Source organism: Aethalodelphis obliquidens, unplaced genomic scaffold (genome assembly GCF_003676395.1).
Source record: "Aethalodelphis obliquidens isolate GAN/ISIS:26980383/991018 unplaced genomic scaffold, ASM367639v1 scaffold83, whole genome shotgun sequence".
Taxonomy (NCBI): domain Eukaryota; kingdom Metazoa; phylum Chordata; class Mammalia; order Artiodactyla; family Delphinidae; genus Aethalodelphis; species Aethalodelphis obliquidens.
In genome coordinates this window covers 7,607,627-7,620,476 of record NW_020838027.1, presented here as the reverse complement: position 1 = coordinate 7,620,476, position 12,850 = coordinate 7,607,627, and positions in this window count along the sequence as shown.

The following is a 12,850-nucleotide window of genomic DNA, read 5'->3' as shown; positions in this document are numbered from 1 at the left end:
AATATGTGATGTTTTCTTTTTTCTAGGAAGTCATTGTCCTAAATGATGCTGACTCCCTGTTTCATGTTCTACTGAGAAAACAAAGTAGAACATGTTCCAGCCCAAATAATATCTGAATGTTTAATATTCTTTTGAATTGAAATCAAAACAGTGAAAAAAGAAAACAAATCTATATCTAGTTCTAATTTATTCAGAATCTTAGAATTTGACATTTTTATCTCATTTTTCATTTAAAAATAAATAAAAATTAGGACTATCCCAGTAAATGGAGAAATGGAGACATAATTCTGGCAATGGAGATATATATACACACACACACACACACACACACATATATATGAACACACATACATATATATATACTTATGGGAGAAAATTAACAAAAATCTCACCAGTGAGTATGAAATTTCAATGCAGACTCATGAAAATAACATTCTACATAAATCCTCCACTGTCATTTCAGATCACATAGCAGGCTACATATTACAGTTACAAATATGACTAATCTAAATATAATAAATAAATAAATAAAGCTTCCAAGAAAGTTCATATGGGACAAAGAATAACCTTTACGCATATTTCACATGAGAAAAATGATAGTGGTGGAGTCAGAGGGAGTGCTAGAGGTAGTGAAGATGGGAATTTCGATATTAATGATATTATTAGTCCTACTTCTCTAGCAAACAAAGAAAGTTTATAAAGGAAAGGATAAGATCATTATATCAAATTCTTCTGAGAAGTCCATTAAGAAGAAAATTGAGTACCGAATATAGAATATAGCAATAGGTCAATAATGACCATGACAATATTGGAAACATGATTTTAAGATTTATCCAGAAGAAGACAGCAGAAAAGCCAAGATTACTTTCCCCCTGAAGAAATAACATTGTAGTATCTTCAGCTGTCAGATATTAAATGATAATAATAACAACACCGATAACAACAGCAATAATGTTAATATCTTCCCAAACTAAACAACGATCACCATATAGGTCTCAGCTCAATTTTTAATTTTTGAATAGTCAGACTAGTTGTGAAGACTAGAGGTCAATCAAGTAGATCTGCCAAAAGCTCATGCAAAGGCCAACCTGTTCATCACACAGTATGTCAGCAATCTACATACCACTGCTCCTTGAATTTCTATCATTCTCCTATGAAAAAGGTATGAAAAGTCTTGAGGATAGAAACTTAAATTACAATAAATGTTTGGTGGTTAACTGACACAAGAAGAGAAATCAGTGCAATACAAACCGTATGAAAAACTTTGATTACTCAGACTAGATCCCCTGCAAATCCACCAGTATCATCTGCCCAGAAAAAAAAAAAAAAAAGAATAGGAGATTTTCCACAGGCTCAAGCTGGGTATATAACGAAGCATTGGTAATGAAGTTGTTTGGGAGATACAGAGTCATGGCATCTTTCAAAGCAGGGTAGAAGTGAAAAAGTACATGGCACCCCAAAGCTAAAAGGCTTCTGTGTCTTATTCTTGGACTTGGTATTGCACATTGTTTCTCCAGTGTCTGATTCTTTCCTGGGCCCTACTGTAGCCACAAATCTGAAGTCTAGAAGAAATCTGAATGATTCAGAGAAGTCAGCTTTTCTAATATGACCGCCCTCAATCTACTCACTTTGTTGCTATCATACGCACACATTGATTTATTAATTAATTCAAAAAATAATTAGTGAACATCTATTCCCTGGCAATGTTCTAGGTACCGGGGATGGAGCATTGAATACAACAAAACTGATGATCTCCTGCTGCTTACACGCATATGGAGGGAAATAAGCAATAAACCAACAAACCAACCAAACAAACAAAAAACTATATAATTGATGAGGAAATGCCTTGAAGGAAAATAAAGCAAGGTCCCAGCATAAAAATGGGCAGTGGGTTTGCAATTTCTGCAAGGGCAGAAGTTGAAAGATCACAATTAAAAACCTGTTACAATGACAGGCAAGAGTTGGTTGAAATACAGTGGTAGCACTGGAGCTGGAGACTGTGTGTATAAAGGAAGAACTCACAGATGGGTTAGATGTAGTATTGAAGACAAAGAGAGGAGACATTGATGCTTCAGGATTTTTTGGTCTGAGTTACTGGGATGAAAATACCATTAATTGAGTCATCAATAACTGGAAAATGACCCTGTATGAAAGGCAAAATGTGAAGATTAGTTTTGAACATTTTAAGTACAAGATGCCTATCTGACTTTGAAGTAGAGAGGTTGGGGGAGCAGTTGATGGAGAGGTATGGAATGAGAATGTAGGCAGCATTTAGGCTGAATGGGCTCATCTAAGAAGCTGATGAGTATTAAAAGAAAACAAAAGAGGAAAGAAAGGATTCTGCAGACAAAAGAAGTACCCAGTAACTTAGAAGCAGAGAGAGTTTCATGCAAGTCAAATAGAGAGAGGGAGTGAGAGAGAGCAAGGGAGAGAGAAGGAGGGATGGAGAGAGAGATAAAGAAATCTAGAGTTGTATATACTTCTAAAAAGAGACATTCCAATGTGGTTTTGTGTTATTCCCCAGCTAGATAGATCTATTCAGGCACAGGTAAAATGTAGGCACAAAAGTGGATTAAATTACAGAGGAATAACCAAATTATATTGGTTAAGTCACCTAGCTATGACAAGAGACATGCAAAGGTGATTCTGTTGTTACTAAAAGAAATTTACAATCCCAGTTTGTGCTCATACAGATACAAACATTTAAGAAAAAAGTTTTTTTTTTTTTGCTTCACTGGATTTTAAGGTGCATTGGGTTCTATATTTATACTCCTTATCATCCTTCTCATTTTATTATCCTTTCAATTAATTCAATTATTTGCTATTTTGACCTATGTTTTGCATTAGGGTTTAATTATAATAGTGTTGCAAACTGTAACTTATTATAATAAGTTATAATTAGAGTTACAGACTATGACCTTAGTTACTTCTTTATCTTGAGATTTGAATGAAATTGTAAACTTCCAGTACCCCTAAAAAAATACCCTTTAAATGTGTAACTTCCTGTTTCTAAGAAAAGAAGTTCAATTAACTTCCTATAAATTAGGTAGCTTTTGTGGTGAACTCAAGAGAAACATGTAAAGGAAACGGAAGTGTAGAAGTTACATCTTTATTTGAGCGCAAATAAATTCTGAGACTTTAATGAAAAATGAAAGGTGAGTTTTCCTAAAACCTGGCAACTTGAAAAGTTGTTCCAACATTGAAAGCAAGATTGTTACCTATATTGTCTACAACTGGTTTATTATACAGCCCCTTAGCAAGGCTTATTATTAAACCTCTCCTTTTTACCAACTTGGGTAATTATGTCATTTTAGAATTATACTTTTGCAGGTAAAATGATTTATTTATAAGGTTTATATCTTAAATTGGACTATAGATGTCCAGGGCAGGGACCATGGCATTCATCTACTTCTCATGGTTCTTATTTTTCTGATATTTTTTGAGAAGCATGGGACACTAGTGCTTTACAGTCAAAAATAGGGATAAATAAAGATATTTCCTATTTTATTCATCAATTTAATATTGGATATGTTCTGTTGTATTTTTGGATATTAGGTTCTTATTGACTTTACCATTCAATCATATTCAATTCAGTACACCTATCATTCAAACCAATTAGTCACTTGGTCAATGAAAAAAATTTATATAGATATGTAGCCTCAGTTATGATAATTATAAACATAAATTTTGTTTTCTCAGCATTTTTCTTCCTATTTCTTTGGGAAAATCATCTGCAAACATAATATGGCCTTGGGAGGTTGTCAGCCAGACTATACCATACTCCTGGTTAAAGTGATTTCTTAAAAAAGGGCAGATGACCAGTGGGTACGTGAAAAGATGCTCAACGCCACTAATCATCAGGGAAATGTAAATCAAAACCACAATGAGATATCACCTCACACCTGTCAGAATAGTTATCAAAAAGACAACAAATAACAAGCGTAGTGAGGATATGGAAAAAAGAGAACCCCAGTGCACTGTAGGTGGGAATGTAAATTGGTGCAGCCATGGTGGAAAACAGCATGGAGAGTCCTCCAAAAATTAAAAATAGAACCATATGATCCAGCAATTCCATTTTATCTGAAGCAAATGAAAAACTTAATTTGAAAAGATGTATGCACCCCTATGTTCACAGCAGCATTATTTACAATAGCCAACATATGGAAGCAACCTAAATGCCCATAGATAGATGGATGGATAAAGAAGATGGAATAAAATATTAGCCACAAAAAGAATGAAATCTTGCCATTTGCAACAAGATGGATGGACCTGGAGGGTATTATGCTAAGTGAAATAAATCACACAAAGACAAATACTGTATCATTTCACTTATACATGGAATCTAAAAGAATAATGAACAAACATAACTAAACAGAAACAGAATAATAGATACAGAGAACAAACGGTTACCAGAGGGGAGGGGAGTGGGTGGAGGAGTGAAATTGGTAAGGAAGATTAAAAGATACAAACTTGCCTCACTTTGGTGTACAGCAGAAAGTAACACAACATTGTAAATAAACTGTACTCCAATAAAACAAAATTAATTTTAAAAAGACACAAACTTTCAGTTGCAAAATAAATGAGTCACAGTGACGAAGTGCACAGTGTGGAGAATATAGTCAATAATTACGTAATATCTTTGTACGGTGACAGATGAAAACTAGATTTATCATGAGGGTCATTTTGAAATTTATAGGAATATTGAATCACCATGTTGTGTACCAGAAATTACCGTAGGGTTGTAAGTCAACCATACTTCAAAAACAAACAAACTCATAGAAAAAAAGATCCGAATAGTGGCTACCACAGTTGGGGGGTGTGGGGGGAAAGGAAATTGTATGAAGAAGATCAAAAGTTACAAACCTCCAGTTATAAGATAAATAAACCCTAGGAATGTAGTGTACTACATGATAAAGATAATTAACACTGCTGTACATTACATGTGAAAGTTGTTAAGAAAGTAAATCCTAAGAGATCTCATCGCAATAAAAAATATTCTTTTTCTATTTCTTTAATGTTGTATCTATATGAGATGATCAATGTTCAGTCAACCCATTGTTGGAATCATTTCATGATGTATATAGGTCAAATCATTGTATTGTATACCTTAAACTTATACAGTGTTTTATGTCAATTATATCTCAACAAAAAAGGATGGATGAAGCTGCTGATAAGAAAAAATATCGATCTATATATTCTGACCTCAGTAAATAGAACCATGTTTGCTTTTCTTCTGTATGAGTCATTTTTATGTTTTCTACAAATGTGGGGTGTTTCATGCAAAAATATGCATTTCCACGTGTTTATTGGAGAGTCAAAACATTCATTGTAAGTATCCTCCAAAATGTCAAATGCAAGAGAGTTGGAGAAGCAGCTATTGTCAAGATACAGGCTACAGAAAAATTCTACATTTTCTCATTCCTTTGTAGTATTGCTCCCAAGAAGAAAAGATTACAAGAATCATGCAAAAAATAAATAGACCAAGGATGAAACTCCATTTTTTTTGGCTAAGCTTTGCCCCCAGTATTTCTTCAGACTGTGTTTCAGGTCAGTTTCCTCAGGAAACAGACTCTCAGATGGAGGTTTGCATACAGGATGTTAATTCGGGAGGTACCTCCAAATCAACACCTGTGTGTGAGAAAGAGAAACTTCTGTTTGGGTAGAGGGAAACTTTGAACTGTGATTCATTTCCAACAAAAGCTTCAGTTGCCACTATAGGGAGCTCTGAAACTGAGTGGTCCTTTTAATTTGTCCTGATATAAGGCGAGAGGTCTAGGTGTTTATAGTCTCACATGAAATAGTCATTTGATGCAGTTGTTCCTGAAGGGGGGAGCGTGACTTTGAGAAGGTGGTATCTTTTGGCAAAAAGCCATACCATAGAGATTCAGCTGAAGACTCTGAGGTGCCAACTCCTATCAACTGAGGGAGTGAATTCTTCAGTCGAGAATGGGGCCATGACACTGCATCCGCTGCAGATAGAAAATTACTTTCTAAATCAAAAGATAGAAAAGTCGGAACATATATACATATATATGTGTGTGTGTGTGTGTGTGTACACACACACACACACATACATATATATATAATTTTCTTGATTAGAATCCTTTGCTTAGGGCTAGAACCATATATCTAAATGTCTATTAAAAATACCCAGGTGAATCCCCCAGAGTCCAGAAACTGACCTCATCACTTTGATTCTCCCCTGAGTCCAATCTCTATTCTCCATATTATTTAAGGAATACTGCCCACATTGTCTGTATCAAAACACGAGGACCATATCTGACCTTCTATTTCTGCATCTCCTCTCCTTGAATTCCCTTATCCAGTTAATCATAGACTGTTTTACTAATCGTGTCTTTAATTCGACAACTTTCCTTCATCTCTACTGCCACACACTTGTCTTGAATACAATCACCTTTTTATGGCAACAGTTTATTCCAGTACATCCTATATTACTCAGCCTGAGTGATTCCTCTAAAAATGAATATCCGATCCCAGTTAGTACCCGATTTAGAATACTTTAGAGACTTACCACTGTACTTAGAATAATTCTAAACCATTTAACAACATTTATTTTGGTTCTTTGTAATTTAACTCTGTCCTCTGCTTCACTCTCTCGTCTCACTTCATTCCAGCTTGTTGGATTTCTGTCAGTCCCTCTAGTTGGCTATTCCTCCTCCCATATTTGAGATTTGTACTATTTGTCCCTGTTTAAAAGCTCTTCTTCTGTCTTATTTACCTGGAAAATCTATGTTCAAATTTACTCCTCATATTAAATACTACTTTTTACATAAAACTATTCTCATACTTGAGAAATTCCCCAATATGTTTCTATAGCTCTCTTTATTTTTATTATCAAAATAATAAACATACTTCATCATAATTACACATAAGATTTTCTAGCCAAACATCAGCAGGAATGGAATTATGATCTACGAAAAGCTATCCCTTTATAAAGTCAATAAGAACATTGACAAAAAATGTCAAAATCAACTTTCTCAGAATGCTGGAAATTCACCAAAGACTTTCAAAAATATACTATAAGTTATTCAAGAAAACAGCTGCATCTCATCAAGAACAGTGACTGTTGTGGAGTTTTCACTTGCTCTGTTCCCATCCCCTTCTTCTCAGCTTCATAGTAGCCTTGAAAACCAACAGTCTTGCAACTACAGTAGCTGTGAAAACCAGCAGCAGAACAGGAACTGGAGGGGACAGAAAGAATTTGGAAGTCCTCAAAAAACGAATCTCAGAGTAGTCATTATTTGAACTAGCTGGATTCCCTGGAAATTCCCATCTGTAGGGCATGATTTTTCTTGACCTGAGAGAGTCAAACATAACTTGCTCAGTGCAAACAGCCTTTTCCCCAGGGGCATTTGTCAAAAACGATCTGTACCAATTGCTGAACATTATAGCTTCCTGAGGTAGCAATAAGTGTTGGGGCAAAGAAAAGGCTGATTAAAAAAAAACTTAAGAGAGAAACATGGGGATAAGATGCTCATAGAGGGCTTTGAAAAATTTAACATACTGCTAAAAATATGGAATGCTTCGTGCATGTGTATGGCTGTGAACATGCTCAAGGAAGACCTGAGAAGGCCCTAAATTCTCACTTCTGACTGACCTTAAGGCTCTGTGCAAGCAAAGGTTAAGACAGAGCTTTTCAATCAGCTATTTTAAATATGTTCAAAGGACTAAAGCAACCATGTTCTCAACCATGTATGAGAATAACGTCTCAGCAAGTAGAAAATCTCAATAAAGATATAGAAATCACAAAAAAGAAACAAATAGAATTTCTGGAGTTGAAAATTACAAGAAGTGAAATTAAAAATTGACTAGAAGGGCTCAACAGCAGTTTTGGCTAAAGAAAGAATCAGTGAACTTGAAGGTGAATTGACTGAGATTATCAAGTCTGGGGAACAGAAGAAAAAAAAAAGAATGAAGAAAAATGAACTGAGCCTCAGAGAGCTGTGGAACACTAACAAGCATATCAATCTAGGTATATAGGAGCCTCAGAGGAGAGGAGGGGTGGAAAGGAGTAGAAAATTTGTTTAATTATAAGTATATAAGTTTCAGGTGTACAGCATTATAATTCAATGCCTGTATACACTACAAAGTGATCACTAAATACCAACCATCATTTTACAGTTGAACTTCTTCAACCGTTTCACCCAGCCCACCAACCCCCTTCCCCTCTGGTAACCAATAATCTGACCTCTTTACCTGTGAGTTTGTTTTTGTTTATTATTTTTGTTCATTTTGTTTTGTTTTTTTGATTCCGCATATAAGTGAAATCATATGGTATTTGTCTTTCTTCCTCTGATTTATTTCCCTTAGCATAATACCTTCAAGTTGCATCCATATTGTTGCAAATGGCAGGATTTCATTATTTTTTATGGCTGAATAGTATTCCATTGTGTATATATATCACAGCTTCCTTACCCTTTCATTCACTGATGCACACTGTGCTGTTTCCATATCTTTGCTATTGTAAATAATGATACAATGAACATGGGGATGCATATATCTTTTCAAATTAGTCTTCCAATAAATACCCAGAAGTGGAATAGCTGGCTCATACGGTAGTTGTATTCATAATTTTTTGAGGACTCTCCATACTGTTTTCCATAGTAGCTGCCCCAATTTACAGTTCCACCAACAGTGTACAAAGGTTCCCTTTTCTCCACATCCTCTCTAACATTTGTTATTTTTTGTCTTTTTGATGATAGCCTATTCTAACAGGTGTGTGGTGATATCCCATGGTGATTTTCATTTGATTTGCATCATGAATAATTAGTGATGCTGAACATCTTTTCATGTTCCTGTGGCCATCTATATGTCTTCCTTGAAAAAATGTCTATTCAGGTCTTCTGCTCATTTTTAAGTTGGGTTGTTTGGGTTTTTTTTTTTTTTTGAGGTGTATGAGTTGATAATATATTTTAGATATTAACCTCTTGTTGGATATGTGATTTGCAAATATCTTCTACTATTCAATAGGTTACCTTTTTTGTTTTGACAGTGGTTTCCTTTGCTTTGCACAAGCTTTTTAGCTTAATATACTCCCATTTGTTCATTTTTGCTTTTGTTTCCCTTGCTTTTGGAGTCAGATCCACAAAAACACCATGAAGACTTATGTCAAGGGGTGTACTGCCTACACCGGGAATTTTGTGGCTTCATGTCTTACATTTAAGTCTTTAATCCACTTTGAGTTTTTTTGTGTGTATGATATAAGATAGTAGTCTAGTTTCATTCTTTTGCATATAGCTGTCCAGTTTTCACAGTATCATTTTACTAAAGAGTCTATCTTTTCTCCATTGTATGTTCTTGGTTCCTTTGTCATAAATCGGGAGAGGTTGATTATTCTCACAGCAGGGACTTTTAGCTTAGTCCATAATAATGCAGGTTTATTTCTGGGCTCTTAATTCTATTCCACTGACCTCTGTGTCTGTTTTTGTGTTAGTACCATAGTATATATGTTTGTTTCCTATAGCTTTGTAGTATGGTTCAACATCAGGGAGAGTAATACTTCCAGTGCTGCTTTTCTTTCTCAAGGTTGCTTTGTCTATTTGTGGTCTCTTGTAGTTCCATACAAACTTTAGGATGATTTGTTCTAGTTCTGTGAAAAATGTCATGGGTATTTTGATAGGCATTGCATTGAATCTGTAGACTGTTTGTAGTACAGACATTTTAACAATATTAGTTCCCAATACATGAGCACAGGATATCTTTCCATTTATTTGTGTCTTCTTCAATTCCTTTCATCAGTATCTTATAGTTTTCAGAGTGCAGATCTTTTGCCTACTTTGTTAAATTTATTCCTAGGTATTTTATTCTTTCTGGGCCATTGAAAATGGGACTTATATTCTCTGATAGTTTGTTATTAGTGTGTAGAAATGCCACAGATTTCTGTATATTGATTTCGAATCCTATGACTTTGCCGAATTCATTTACTACTTCTAGCAAGTTTCTTGGGGTGGAGTTGTTAGGGTTTCTTGTTCCTGACCTTAGAGGAAAAGCTTTCAGCATTCACCATTGAGTACGATGTTAGCTGTGGGTTTGTCATATATGACCTTTATCGTGTTAAGGTACGTATTTCCATGCCCGCTTTGTTGAGAGTTTTTGTCATAAATGGATGTTGAACTCCATCAAATGCTTTCTCTGCATCTATTGAAATGATATGATTTTTACCTTACAGTTTGTTAATGTTGGAGTACCAGTCCTTAAATAATTTGATTACATAATAAATTTCTAGTTGCCTAACTTGAGGGCAATAATCTTGCAGTATGGAAATGCAGCAACAATGACAGCCACACAGACAAAAGCAGTATGTGAAACAACAGTTGAAAACATGGGTTCAAAAGTCAGGTTGTTTAGTAAAATGTACTTCTTTTTTTTTGGCGGTACACGGGCCTCTCACTACTGTGGCCTCTCCCGTTGCAGAGCACAGCCTCCGGACGCGCAGGCTCAGCAGCCATGGCTCACGAGCCCAGCCGCTCTGGGGCATGTGGGATCTTCCTGGACCGGGACACGAACCCGCTTCCCCTGCATCGACAGGCGGACTCTCAACCACTGCGCCACCAGGGAAGCCCAATAAAATGTACTTCTAATGAGCAAGTTATTTATTTATTTGAGGTAAAAAAAAAAACCTGTTGTGTTTGTTTCTGTGCAGTGTTTACAATATAAATAGAGCTGGCTGAATGAATTGTGAAATATTGAATTAAATGTGGTTATTTAAAAGTAGCTTGTGTTTTTTTAATATTTCTCATATTTTCCCTTTCACTGTTCTCTGTCCCCTTACAGTTACTTCTTTATTATAGAAACTATTCTTAGATATAGATTTATGTCATATAATTGAAATATTTCTCTAGCAATAGATACTGTAAGATGTTTAGAAGAAAAGATATTATGCAAAAGAATTAGGAAGATTAAACCATTCATAGGAGTGGGGAAGAAAACCATAGAAGATAGAAGAAGAAAATAAAATCAGCAGTTAAGCAGTAACGTCAGTAGACAAGAAATAAAATTTATGGGCTTGGCAATAAAGGATAATTAGCTCTGAGGTGGCTTTTAGAAAGCAGTCAAAAAAAGTTCAAACTGAATATAGGGAGAAACGCTATATCCATGAATTATGGTTGCCAGATATATTCACTTTCAGCATGATTTTATATGTGTGTCATTGTGTGTTTTGTATAGGAAAATATTGTAGGAGAAACGGGAGAGGTTGATTATTCTCACAGCAGGGACTTTTAGCTTATGCTTCTGTAAATATATCATATTGAACTATAACATCCTTCTTTTATCATAAACACAAAGTTAGGCTGGATAAACATCACAATAATACTAAATCCTTGTCAGTTTGCTTTTCATATTTAGGTCTACAATCCATGAGGAATCAATTTGTGTGTGTGTCATAGGGATCAAGTTAGTTTTTTCTCACATGGACATCCAATGTCCCAGCACATTTATTGGAAAGGGCATCACCTAGTCAATACCTTGCCATATCACTTGGATCATAAAATAGTCTTTGCGTACGAATGGGTATCTCTACTCTGCTCTGTATATCAACTTCTCTATCTGTACCATGACACACACTCTCTAAACTACTGTAGGTTTATAACTATTGATGACTGGTAAAGCAGGTCTTGCAATCTTGTTCTTTGTTAGGAGTGCTTGGACCACTTACAGACTTTTGAAAAGTTAACTAAACTTAGTACCAGTTTGTCAACTTTCAGTTTAAAACTTGTTAAGATTTTTGAGTGGGATTACAATGAATTTAAAAATCAATTTGAGAAGAACGATCAAGCTTACAATATTAAGTTCTCTAATCCTTAAGCAGGATATGTTTATTATTTGTGTCAATATTTCATAGTTTTGTTAAATGTCTTTTGCTAGACTTATTCTTTTTTTTTTTTTTTTTGCGGTACGCGGGCCTCTCACTGTTGCGGCCTCTCCCGTTGCGGAGCACAGGCTCCGGACGCGCAGGCTCAGCGGCCATGGCTCACGGGCCCAGCCGCTCCGCGGCATGTGGGATCTTGCCGGATCGGGGCACAAACCCATGTCCCCTGCATCGGCAGGCGGACTCTCAACCACTGCGCCACCAGGGAAGCCCCTAGACTTATTCTTTAATATTTGATTTTTTGATAGAGTTGAGAATGTCTCTTTTAAAAAATTTATCTTATATTTCTTATTCATTTATATAAATTCAATTATATATACATTTATTCCTCTACTATCAAGAAAATTAGGTAAACTGTCTTAAATATTCTAATAGTTTACTTAACAGTTTATAGATTCATTGGGGTTTCTTATGTACTCAGTGATGTCAACTGTGAAAACTAAAATTTATGAATCTACTTCTGAGAAGATATGAAGTATTTTCCCTATTCTCCCCACTAAGTACAACAAAATCCCTGGATATGACATATGAAATAACCATAAGAAGAGTGAAAGATGGTGAGGATAAGGCTGACGGGAGAATTCAGGACTAGAAAAGTGGTGCGGTGGTGAGTGCCATGGGTTTTCTTTTTGTCTCATTTATCCCCGACACGGAGCTGAAGAAGCCAGCAACCCAGAAATGCCAACCAGTGAAAACAGAAAACCATCCACAAAATCCTGCTCTCCACCAAAAATCCAGGAAAAGGGCAGCCTAGCAAAACAGAAAACTTGTAGCTAACAACTACTCTACTCCAGCCAAGCACCACAGAAAAAAAGCATGGTCCCACCGTCATGCATAGCAGCAAAGTCCAAGGTGCAAACCTGAATTGCCACACTTGCCTGTCTGTAACAAGACACTCCAACTGCCCCCACTCCTAACGGGATGGTGTTAGAGACAGCCACCTAAGGGCCCCAGACATTC